The sequence below is a fragment of the Antedon bifida genome, chromosome 7 (genome assembly GCF_963402885.1).
Source record: "Antedon bifida chromosome 7, ecAntBifi1.1, whole genome shotgun sequence".
NCBI lineage: Eukaryota > Metazoa > Echinodermata > Crinoidea > Comatulida > Antedonidae > Antedon > Antedon bifida.
The window spans coordinates 10214920-10229252 of record NC_136232.1 but is presented as its reverse complement, the minus strand read 5'-3'; positions in this window follow the sequence as shown (position 1 = coordinate 10229252).

The following is a 14333-nucleotide window of genomic DNA, read 5'->3' as shown; positions in this document are numbered from 1 at the left end:
TTTAGTAATGTTATTCTAATTTCACGATAGAAAAGACTGGAGCAACAATGCGTTTAGAATTCTGGGTCGATATATCATCTTATTATCATCAGTATATCCACAGGTTTGACATAAATATTATCACTGGGTAGCAAATTCCCTTTCTTCAAAATGTATAGACCTACCTACCGTATTAAAATGAATTAACACTTTAAACTTATATACCAAACTTACGATTTAACACTACATTCCAAATTCATATTAAGAAATAGCTTATGTCTATTTTGGCGTGTATAACTTGGTAGAGCATTCGAGTTAGTAGGCCTATCTGTTTGCAAGAAAAGTAGGCCTAAATGCAAATTGGGGCTCTGAAACAAACAATATTTAATACAATAATCATATTAATATGCATTAGTATCGTAATAAATGTTATATAAGCATCGGTTTATAAAATTATTATATTACATTAATGCATTCAAATTAATTCAAAATGAATTGCAGAAATGGGTTATATAAAAATAAATTTGAAGTATTATTTTATCTTTTAAGCGAAAATTCAAATGTTAGGTCTTTACGATACAATAATCATAGTATATGTACTTCTAGCATCGTAATTAGTTTATAAACATGTCGGTATAAAATTATGCCACAAATGGTTATAAAGTAATACGTTTGAAGTACTTAAATTCTTTAAAACGAAAATGCAATTTTCACAGATGAGGTGAGTCTTTTGTTTGTTTACTAAATTCTTAAACCTATAAAGTGTCTGTAAAAAAAATACAATTATAGTCAGCATATAATAACAATTCAATTCGATATTATATTCTATATAGTCCCTAAATGTATCAATAAAATAATACTGTTAAATCGTGTGAAATTATTACCATTAAGAAAATAACCAAGATCTCGTCCACGTGCTTGTCTTATTTTAACATCATTATGGTGGCTGTATGCTTCTTGTTCTCTTCCCAAGTTGTTCAGTATCATCATTCCATCTCGGCAAATGATTGTTCTGTCACCATTTCTTGTTTCTCTATACCATGAGATTGTATATTTTGTCATGTTTGATACTGAGCATTCTAATTGGCCTGTTCCAGCCTGACTAAGAGCTATAGAACCAATGTTTCATCTTCAACTAAAGTAACTATAAGCAGCCTTAAAACACCAACTAACAGTGTTACAAAACGTCCCTCCATTTCAAATTATTTATGTTATATTATGTTGATTCTGTGTGTTGATTCCGTTAGGCCTATTTTTGTATTTATTCTTATTATTCAAACACAAGACTTCCAACTAAACTTGGAAAAATGAAATATCGAGAGGTTATAAAAGCATGTCCAAACAATAGAGGACGCTATGACAATTTGAAAATAAATCTTATTGACAGTCATAGAGGGCGCATTTAAAAATCTAAAGTTATTAGCATCTATACATTAAACAAAAAAGGTATGTGAGGCGTTAAAAAGGCGGAAAATGTGGCGCCAACTCATTATTTCACTTAATAAACAACACATGAATTAATTATAAACAAGGACCGATATTAGTATTCTCTCCATTCTCTTATGTCTATCTAAAGTAATAGCAATCATAGCTGGCCACAACATTATAAATCGTAATTATTTTTTATCACACTGATCATCCTTTCAATATATCAATCATGTTTAGTAGGCCTACACGACGAGCATTGACAATTTTATGTTTTTGAGGACTGAACCACCATCCTAAAACAACATTTTCTTTTTTTTGGTGAATAACAATAACAATCTATTTTTGACAAATACCAGAAAATTGAACCTCGAGGGTTCTAGAATGACAGGTATCCCCCTAACAGAGTGCATCTATATAGGGGTGCATCTGTCACGGGGACACCTAATATTCTAAACATCCCGTAAAATGGTTCACCCGTAAAATATTGTATCCCTTTATAATGGATAGTTTAGTTAATTATTACTGTTACTTTAAAGGGGGTGCAATCTGGGTTTCCGTTGTATCCCTTATAGATAGTTAATTATTACTATTTATAGGCAGACATGAAGGGGTGCAATCTGTTACAAGAATAGGCCTATACCTATTCTAGACAGAGCCCTTAACATATTCTGTATATATGCAGTGATACATGAAAGTCTTTGAGAAACATAAAGTATAGGTGGAGCATACAACGTATTACAGTACTCATACTCTGTACGGAGATATCTGCAATTTTAGAAGCGTCACCCGGGTAGAATAGTTTTGCATTTATATCGGATCAATTATTATATCATGTTTTGAATGTCGTAGGCGTTTTTACGTACCTGCAAGTTCACAAAGCATGTTGTTGACAAGTTTGTCAAATATAATAATAGAGAGGAATGTGTACCACGTAGGCCTACTAATACTATTCATTATGCTTGTAAAGAATTATTGTTGAACTAGACTGTATACAAAAATACAATAAACACAGATAAAAGTCCTAAAGTGACTGTTAATACTGACAGAATTATATTCTATTATTGAAAATAATCAGAGATGTGTTATTACAGTACGGTAGGTGCTATGGTACATTATTATCTTTGAGTACCATATCGTACCATACCATGAGTTCCGTATAACTGCAAAAATCACCTCTCTTTTTCGGACATTTAAAACAAATTGTTACTAAAATATCACTGACACCATGTCGTTATGATTTTAACAGTAAACATTTACTAAATGTTATTCTTATTTTCAGTAGTGTGTTGTTCAAAAGACAAGAACATTAAAAAAAGAAACGATAACGATAATGATAATGAATCATTTCGTAAAATGTATTGAATCTGAATGGTATGACTTTAAACAGTTCATTGTACATACGTGTGTTTGAATGACTTGCCATTTGCTTTAGTATTTTAAATATTTAACTCTTTCCTTATTGAATTGTTATTTCTCTGTTATGTTGACGTTAACTTCCTTATTAGTTCGCCTTTTTTGCACAACAACAGCAAATGCGATACAAATAAATTCGGTCAGCTAAAGATTATTTATAATACTGTAACTTTAAAGGCCCTATAATTATGTTGTTTATATTATATATAATATTCATGCTGCCGTTGGTAAAAAGTATAGTATACATACACACGTGGATTTATCATAGCAAAAATATCCTAACAATTTTAATTTATTAATTTTAACGAATATGTTCTGTCCTACGTGACGTATATGTTACGATAACGAGTAGTTGTAGATTCATTATAACGGTTCCTTTTCCACAAACATAATGTAGTCATAACTGTTTAATAATCATAGTCTATAACTAGCTGTGGTTTATTTAATATTATTCAATTGTATAGGATCGACTATAGTTTACATGATTAAAGATGAGATATAATAGTTTATTCAGAAAGATGTGATGGATTTCTTGACACCATCATACCATAACAAGAGGTTTCAAACAGCTCCAGAATCAGCATAGTCATACTGTGGTTCAATATGGGTTTCATAAGGATGTTCTTGCGATTCAATTTGTGCATCATCATAATAATGTCCAATTGGATCCAAACTCTGCTGCTGTGTTTGTTGTTGTCCTATATTCGTGGCATCTTTCTTGATAATTCTCCTCTTGTAAAAGTAAAGACCAACAAGAAGACAAACAGTTGAAAATACAACATTTACAATGCTAACAGTAATAATGATTGTTAAGTTTAAGCAACTAGAAGACGGTAAATCTGTAGGCTGAGTTTGTAAATCAGTTGTTGGGATCGTGCTTTTCTGTTGATCATAGGTGCTTATCAAGTTACAACTGTTAATACCATTATTACATATGAATGTACTATTTAAATCATCAACTGTTAGTGTAAACGTGTAATTTAAGTAAGTAAAAGTAGTAGTATCTTGCTGCACAACATCTTGAATTATTTTGTTATTTTTTAACCACTGTAGCTGTACGCTTTCACCAAGTACATTAGCACTTGGATTACCAGGTTCAGAATAGCAAGACATCTTAATATTTGAACCAATTAAATCTGTTGAAAAGTAACTTGACTCACATATTGGGTAAATCAATGATGGGATATATCGAGCAAGTACAATAACACCAGATGACGTTGTTTTGTGACTGTGTAATTTGGTAGTAGTCACTCTCATACTGTAGGCCTACATTTAAAAGTAACACATCCAAATGCCAACTTTAAGTCAATGGCTACCAGATGTCTCTGTGAGACGGTTATTTGAACCAGTACCAGTACCAGTACTACCTCACCTGTAGACTTGAGGCTTACTTCACAAGTGTAATTATTACCATTAAGTAAATAACCAAGATCTCGTCCACGTAATTGTGATATTTGAACATCATATCTACTATGGTTGCTGTATGCTTCTTGTTCTCTTCCCAAGTTGTTCAGTATCAGCATTCCATCTCTGTAAATGATTGTTCTGTCACCATTTCTTGTTTCTCTATACCATGAGATTTTATATTTGGTCATGTTTGATACTGAGCATTTTAGTTGGCCTGTTGCACCCTCACCCATAGCTATAGTGCCTGTATTTGCACTAAATCCTAGGTCATCTTCAACTGAATTGACACTAAAAAGTCTTAAAACAGCAAATAACAATGAAACAAAACGTCCTTCCATTTTGAATTGTATGTTGATTCTGTTTTCTTTTTTGGGTAAGCCTATATTTTAAATATTGTTTTCATGTTATTATTTCCTTATTATTTTAGACACCGTTATTTTATTATTGGTGTTTCCATACGAAACGGAAACCTTGCATAACAGAGTTATAGAAGGCATTGTGCAGGCAGATGAGGTCATTTTGTCACCTGAACATGGATAACTTCTCAAATGTGTACGTCTTCCCATGGATTCACAGTATTTGTTTATTACTAATATCATATCATAAATACAATCACGGGGACTTGCGTAGCCTCAGTGGTCAAGACCTACATTATCATGTTGACATTTTTAAATTAAAGGTATGAACTTCCTGGTTTTCAATGATTCGTTGGTATTTTTGGTAAGTGCACAAACAGCCATCATCTATTGTCATTGACAAAAGTAAGTTATAATAATATGCTATGGTGCCACCTTTGTAAACAGCGGTAGAGTGCTGTATTTAATTCTAACAAATTCAAAACTATTTATAACACATACATTCCATTCCAATGAAGCGTAAAAATCTTTTAGATATTGTGTTTTTATTTCAACAGTAGGCTGTTATTCTAATTTCAACATCGAAATTCTATCTGAGCTAAGGACACTGTTTGCTCGTCACGAAGTTCATTAATTAGTTAGTTAGTAATTAGTACGGTAGTTAATTTCATAACCTTAATTATTTTCTCCGGTTTGTGCGGTTTTTCATACCTAATGGAACTTATTACTATATCATTTTATCATCGATAGCAAACTTTGCTTTTTTATTTTTGTGTCCAATAAAACATACAAAAGAAAGTCAGAAGACGATTTAATGGGACGGACAGATCGCTTAAACTTAACGTGTTTAAGACATTATATATGGTCGAATAGCGATCGGATAAAGACGCCAAAAATAGTTATTATTTTTTAAGGAGCTTGGTTCCAGTTGTTCAGCTTATCATGACGCCCATCATGTTTTCAGTAACGTCCATGGGTGTTCAGGGTCATTTTAATATCCTGTACATAGGCCTACTTCGGAATGTGCACTCAAAACATCGCCGGTATAGGCCTACTGTACTTGTAGAGCTTTACAAACCATCTGGTTGATTGTTTCAAGAAATAAACAGAAATGAACAACCTGCATGGCAAAACGAGGAGGAACTCTGCATCCCGATCTCTTTGTTGATTGGTTGTTCATAAACAATGCAATTACTGTCAGTGCAACAACAAATACCAACATGATGAATTTATAGTTCGTACGTTGCTATAATACAGTTTATTATCAACCACCTAAATGACACAATAACGTGAAATATGTTGAATGCTAATTAATACATTGAGTGCCTATTGCCAACAATTAATTTTAAAATTTTAAATGGAACAGAGAAATTCTACTAAGCCACAAGCGATACTGCTCATTGAAGCCCTATACCACTACACCACATTCCGTATAGTATCCTTACATTATAATACTCATCACCTATTAAAATAAAAGTCAAAGATCTATTTATAACAGGATTAAATTATAAACGTTTCAACTTAATAATCATTAGACCCAACAAAAACCTAGCTAATTTAACAATTAAAAAAATAAACTAATTATTTCAATGTTACTTTGATATCTAGACGTTTTAAAGTTTATATAGATACAAACCCTTTTGTAAAATAAACTAAAAGTGCAAACAATTATTTGCGATAATTGCAAGAATCATGGATAACAACCCTATTCTAAACACATAAATAATACTTTAAATTAACAGTTCTGACCAATGTCTAAAAATATGAAAATTAAACTTTAAAACACTAACAAATAAACATCTTCTAGTATATAATCAGTAAAAAAATGTTAAAACTGTTGAATCAAATTCAAAATGTTTATGCTATTAAAGTATTACACTATTTTAAAGATGATAAAATTCTAAGAATACTAAAAATTCGAATAAGAGCTATTCTTCTTCTATTTTCTTTACGCACACAAGGTCCGTCCTAGTGTTTTGTTTGCTTCACCTGTCTCATCTCCTGAGGTGCTGTTGGTCGCCGTGCACTTGCTCCTTCGCATTTAAATTTTATTCCCGCTGGAACCACAAAATAAAAGTAATCATGATTATCCATATTGTCAAAGATGTTCACTGGACTTCGAATGTACCGATCAAGGCCCTCTGGTGGATCCATCATGTTAATTCTGGCTTCGTCTGCTTCTAAGTTGAAGTCTCCACCAATGATGACTGGCAACTTAAATTTCTCAGCAAGGTAAAATGCATAGTCCTGAAGATCTTTAAAGTTTTCTTCTGGTGATTGTCGTGGTCGATAAAATGTGCTATTCCATGAGATAATGATTTCCTTTTCCAGCTTTACAGGCCAAAGTCGACTCTCATTGTCTGATAATTGCATCACTTTTAAAGGATAATGTGATGTTATTAATGTATCTCCGTTAATGCTTCATAGCTTTAGTAAAATCTTGACAAAATATAATATCTGAACGCTGACAGTAATTTATTTTCTCTTCGTCGTCTTCATAACTACCATTCCAAGTTTCTCACCAATCGTACAAATAGTACTTACTGGATTATGTGCCATTGTGATGTAGTGTTTGAAATGGTTCGTCAGGTACGGTATTATGTGCCATTGTGATGTAGTGTGGTTCGTCCAGGTACGGTATTATGTGCCATTGTGATGTAGTGTGGTTCGTCAGGTACGGTATTATATGCCATTGTGATGTAGTGTGGTTCGTCAGGTACGGTATTATGTGCCATTGTGATGTAGTGTGGTTCGTCAGGTACGGTATTATGTGCCATTGTGCATTGTCATACACTGGTTCAATATGACCTTCATAATGATGTGTTTGCGATACAATTTCATGCGTGACGTCCAATTTGATCAAAACTCTGCAGCTGTATTTGCTGTTGTCCAGAGGACATCATTGTATCTTTCTTGATATTTTTTATTTTTTAACCACTGTAGCTTCACACTTTGACCAAATCCAGTGATAATTGGATTACCAGGTTCAGAATAGCAGGACATCTTAATACTTGAACCAATGAAATCTGTTGAAAAGTCACTTGACTCACAGATTGGAAAACAACCGAAAATAAACCGAAAACAAACCGAAAACAAAATAAAAAAATCTAAATACCGAAAACAAATTTGTATAATATTTTTGTTAATGTCTATTGTTTCTAAAGCTAAGACCATACAGAGAGAAAACCGCGCGCGCAAAAGCCAAGGAAGACCATACGAAATGGTAGTGTGCACAAAATACAACTCAAAATCGTACAAATTCAATGAAATACACCGTAGACTACATTTACTTACAAAACACATTTCGTCTTTTCAAAAACAAAGAATGATTTTACCTAAATTTGCGTTTTCGTCCCCGGTTTTCGTCACTTAAGTTAATACTGAAGTGATTAAGGATAAAAACGTTATTTACTCGACTACGGTAATTTTACTGAATAGATTTTATTGTGAATCCTTTATCGTGAGCTGGTTTTAAGTATACTTTATAGTCCCTAATATTATCAATATTCTTAAAAATATCATTTTTGTATTATTATCTTTGAAAATCTATAATTAAATTGATCATGATTAACCATAGTCAATTTACTTTCTATACTATGGATTAACGTGAATCACAATTATTGTGAGGATCAAAAATCGAAAGACTAAAATTCAAATATTTTTATAGATTCTGTAAGTAAATGCGATGTTATCAATGATTGATTGTACGATTTTTAGTTGTATTTTGTGCACACTACCATTTCGATGGTAGGGTATTCCTTGGCTTTTTCGCGCGCGGTTTTCTCTCTGTTATGGTATTTAGAAACACCCATCAATAGAGGGCAACATTAAAAAAAAATATACAAAATTTTTTTTCGGTATTTAGATTATTTTATTTTGTTTTCGGTTTGTTTTCGGTTGTTTATGGTTGTTTTCGGTTGTTTTGGTTGTTTTCGGTTATTTTCGGTTGTTTTCGGTAATTAGACTGACCGCAATAACACCAGATGATATTCGTACTATCTCACCTGTAGACTTGAGACTAACTTCACAAGTGTAATTATTACCATTAAGTAAATAGCCAAGATCTCGTCCTTTTACTTGTTTTATTTGAACATCATATCTACTATGGTTGCTGTATGCTTCTTGTTCTCTTCCCAAGTTGTTCAGTATCAACATTCCATCACTGTAAATGATTGTTCTGTCACAATTTCTTGTTTCTCTATACCATGAGATTGTATATTTGATCATGTCTGATACTGAGCATTTTAGTTGGCCTGTTCCACCCTCAAACAGAGCTATAGAACCAATGTTTGAACTAAATCATAAGTCATCTTCAACTGAATTAACTACAAGCAGCCTTAAAACACTAACTAACAGTGTTACAAAACGTCTCTCCATTTCAAATTAATTATGTTATATGCTGATTCTGTGTGTTGATTCTGTTATGACTATGTTTGTCTTTTTTTTCTTATTCAAATAACACCAGACATCCCAACGTGGAAATATGAAATATCGAGAGGTTTAAAAGCATGCCCAAACATGTCAGGTATATCTCCGTAACAGAGTGCATCTATATAGGGGTGCATCTGTCACGGGGATACCTACTATTCTAGACAGCCCGTAAAATGGTTCACCCGTAAAATATTGTATCCCTTTATAATGGATAGTTTAGTTAATTATTACTGTTAAATTATAGCGGGGTGCAATCTGTCACAGGGGTTCCCGTTGTATCCCTTATAGATAGTTAATTATTACTATTTATAGGCAGGCATGAGTGCAATCTGTCACAAGAATATACCTATTCTAGACAGAGTCATTAAAATATTGTATCCCATATTCTGTATGTATGTAGTGATACATGAAAATCGTTGAAAAACATAAAGTATATAGGTGGAGCATACAACGTATTACAGTACTCATACTCTGTTACGGGGATACCTGTAATTTTAGAAGCGTCACCCGGGTTGAATACTAATTTTGCATTTATATCGGATCAATTGTTATATCATGTTTTGAATGTCGTAGGCGTTTTTACGTACCTGCAAGTTCACAAAGCTTGTTGTTGACAAGTTTGTCAAATATAATAATAGAGAGGAATGTGTACCACTTAGGCCTACTAATACTATTCATTATGCTTGTAAAGAATTATTGTTGAACTAGACTGTATACAAAAATACAATAAACACAACTAAAAGTCCTAAAGTGACTGTTAATACTGACAGAATTATATTCTATTATTGGAAATAATCAGAGATGTGTTATTACAGTACGGTAGGTGCTATGGTACATTTTTATCAATTGAGTTCCGTTATAACTGCAAAAAGCACCTCTCTTGTTCGGACATTAAAAAAAATTGTTACTAAAATATCACTGACACCATTTCGTTATGTTTTAGACAGTAAACATTTGCTAAATTTTAGTCTTATTTTCAGTTGTGTGTTCAAAAGACAAGAACATTAAGAAAAAACGATAATGATAATGATGATCGTAAAATGTATTGAATCTGAATGGTATGACTTTAATCAGTTCACTGTACATAGGTGTGTTTGAATGACTTGCCATTTGCTTTGGTATTTTAAATATTTAACTCTTTCCTTATTGAATTGTTATTTCCCTGTTATGTTGACGTTAACTTCCTTATTTGTTCGTCTTTTTTGCACAAACAATTCATTCGATATTTTAGTCCGTTTATTTATTCATCATAAAGAATAATAGTAACAGTAACAATAAGTAACAGAAATGCGATACAAATAAATTCGGTCAGCTAAAGATTATTTATAATACTGTAACTTTAAAAGGCAAATGGCCCTAATTTTGTTTTACATTCATGCTGCCCTTGGTAAAAAGTATAGTATACATACACACTTTTTTATATATTTTATATATTTATCATAGCAAAAATATCCTAACAATTTTAATTTATTAAATTTAACGAATTTGTTTTTTGTCCTACGTGACGTATTATTTCACGACAGGGAATACTTGTAGATTCATCATAACGTGTCATTTTCCACAAAAGTATTTATTCATATCTGTTTAATCATAATCTAACTAGCTGTGGTTTATTTAATATTATTCAATTGTATAGGATCGACTATAGTTTACATGATTAAAAATGAGATATAATAGTTTATTCAGAAAGATGTGATGGATTTGTTGACACCATCATACCATAACCAGAGGTTTCAAACAGCTCCAGAATCAGTATAGTCATACTGTGGTTCAATATGGGTTTCATAATGATGTTCCTGCGATTCAATTTGTGCATCATCATAATAATGTCCAATTGGATCCAAACTCTGCTGCTGTGTTTGCTGTTGTCCAGAAGCACTATTCGTTGCATCTTTCTTGATGATTCTCCTCTTACAATAGTAAAGACCAACAAGAAGACAAACAGTTGAAAATACAACATTTACAATGCTAACAGTAATAATGATTGGTAAGTTTAAGCAACTAGAAGACGGTAAATCTGTAGGCTGAGTTTGTAAATCAGTTTTTGAGATCGTGCTTTTCTGTTGATCATAGGTGCTTGTCAATTTACAACTGTTAATACCATTATTACATATGAATGTACTATTTAAATCATCAACTGTTAGTGTAAACGTGTAATTTAAATAAGTGAAAGTAGTAGTATCTTTCTGCACAACATCTTGAATTGTTTTGTTATTTTTTAACCACTGTAGCTTCACACTTGGACCAAGTCCAACAAAAGTTGGATTACCAGGTTCAGAATAGCAAGACATCGTAATATTTGAACCAATGACATCTGTTGAGAATTCACTTGACTCACAGATTGGGTAAATCAATGATGGGATATATCGAGCAAGTACAATAACACCAGATGATATTCGTACTACCTCACCTGTAGACTTCAAACTTGCTTCACAAGTGTAATTATTACCATTAAGTAAATAACCAAGATCTCGTCCACGTACTTGTCTTATTTGAACATCATGTGTACTATGGTTGCTGTATGCTTCTTGTTCTCTTCCCAAGTTGTTCAGTATCAACATTCCATCACTGTATATGATTGTTCTGTCACCATTTCTTGTTTCTCTATACCATGAGATTGTATATTCTGTCATGTCTGATACTGAGCATTCTAGTTGGCCTCTTGATCCCTCACCCATAGCTATAGAGCCTGTGTTTTCTCTAAATCCTAAGTCATCTTCAGCTGAATTAACAATACGAAGTCTTAAAACAGCAAATAACAATGAAACAAAACGTCCTTCCATTTCGAATTATATGTTGATTCTGTTTTCCTTTTTGGGTAAGCCTATATTTTATTTAAATATTGTTTTCATGTTATTATTTCCTTATTATTTTAGACACCGTTATTTTATTATCGGTGTTTCCATACCAAATGGAAACTGATATTGACGATTACAGTGACCACCATATTAATGATCCTCATGAATTCAATTCATACATTCACAAATTCAACACTAAGAGGAAATAAAACAATAATGAATCAAACAAACCTTGTTAACTTTATTTAATTACGGTCCTATGTATTATATCACGTATAAATTAATATGTTGTATACATGTCCTATATCTCTGAAAACATATTTGATGTGCGGCAGCGGTCATTCAAAATCTTGCATAAAAGAGCTATAGAAGGCATTATGCAGATGAGGTTATGGAATTTTGTCACCTGAACATTGGATAACTTTTCAAAAACTAAAAATGGGAGTTTAAAAGTTATAAACCTTCTCTAAAAGCAACATGATATCAAAGATTAAAATCAAATAGTATAATACGTTCATTTTTTAAAATGTTTTTAAACGAGCTGTTAGATAAGTGACCTCACAAGAGTTAGAATATTTTCCATACTTTCCATAGATGTCGTTGTGTAGATAAAATGGTGCGTAACCCATTTTACGTCAAAGATTGTTAATACTGTAAAGCCCAACATTTTCAAAAATAAAGGGCGCGCGAAAATCGCGAAATTCCCAACGATGTTGTTTACATTCGATCAGGCCTAGGCCTAGTAAACCTACTGTAGGCTTAATATGAAAAAATGAATATAATATAGTATGTCTTAACAATACAAACATGATTTTGCAGATTTCAGAGACACTATATATAGTTTCTTTTATATATGTATGAAAACGAATTGATAATAAGGAAATATGATAACATAATTGACCAGATGAAGCATGGAATTTACATTGTGTACAGAAACGAACTGTTTACAAATAAAATATTTCAGTTGTGAAAAACATTCCAACGAGGACAGTACCAGTATGACAATTATAAACCTTTCAAACCAACAAATATCAATTCTTCTATATAATAAAAGGAAATAGTATTTATAGATATTGCGTGTTTGGTGATGTTATTCTAATTTCACGATAGAAAAGATTGGAGCTTTAAGGCCCGGTCACACTTTACCGATATTTTACGTCCGATAGTTATCGGTTAGGTGTGACCGGGCCTTTATGCGTTTAGATTTCTGGATCAAGCATAATTAGGAAGTTATTATCATTGCTTAATAATCGCAGAGCATTATCCACGGGTTTTGGCATATTATCTCTTGGCAGAAAATTGCCTTCCTTCGAAATGTAAACTTATAAATAATGCCAACATGGGTTTTAAACAAATACGTATTTTACAATAATCATATCAATATGTACTTCTGATAACATAGGCTATACAGTACATTTCTTTCAATTTCAAAACCACATGTAATTTCTTCTGTGAATTGAAGACAGTATGTTAGGTCTAAAGCAAAGTTTTTATCATCGTCGTCGTCATTGTTTTTGTGTATTGATATCGGTTCTCAGTCAATGAAATATATTATTGAGTGCAGTGCAAATGAATGCTTTATTCCTTTACCAGAAATATAAAACCAGATTGCTATTATATTATCAAATATTATATGTTATTATTGGAATAAAAATCGATGACAAAAAATGGGTGCAGAAACAAAATCACCAAAGAACTTTTGGATTGCGGTAATAGGCCGATAGAGGGCCATATAGTTAAAGCAACGTTTTTACATTTTGTTGTTTAAAATCATGTTCAGTAAGTTAATAATTTCGTTATTATTTTAACAAAAACCTTTATCAAATGGATTGTTTTTATATTAAATTAGATAGTCAAAGCAGCCTTGTATACATTGTTTACATAGGAATAGTTGTACCACGTGACTATCTAAAATACGTCAACGGAATGTCCTAACTATTTATCGGAGACTTGGTGTCCTAATGTTCTAGACAGCCGTAAAATAGTTGTATCCCCTATAATAGATTACTGTTATATTATAGGGGTGCAATCTGTCACGGGGATATTCTAGACAGCACGTAAAATATTGTATCCCTTATAATTGATAGATCAGCTATTACTAATCAAGATTTCATACAATAACGGATTGATAATAACAAGTAAATATGCATTTAAAACATAGTAGGCCTGATAAAGAGCATGTATGAGAATATGAACACATTTAAACCACAGATGGCCAAGTATTGAACAATTTCTGCAAAACAATTGAAACATCAATTTTTCACAGTAACAGGAGCGCTGGTATATCCATAGTTATAGATATTGTGTGTTTGGTATTGTAATTCCAATTTATAGGAAAGACTGTAACGTAATTCCATAGGATTGGTACTATTACGTTTGTAAACAGAGCCCGGAGAGAAACATATGGAAAGGTGTGAATTTATCAAATTTTCTAATTGGTAATTAATCAGATGTTCTCATCTTTATCTTTTCACTTATTTATTTTCAGCATTCAAGTTACAGTTTGTAATAACATAAACAG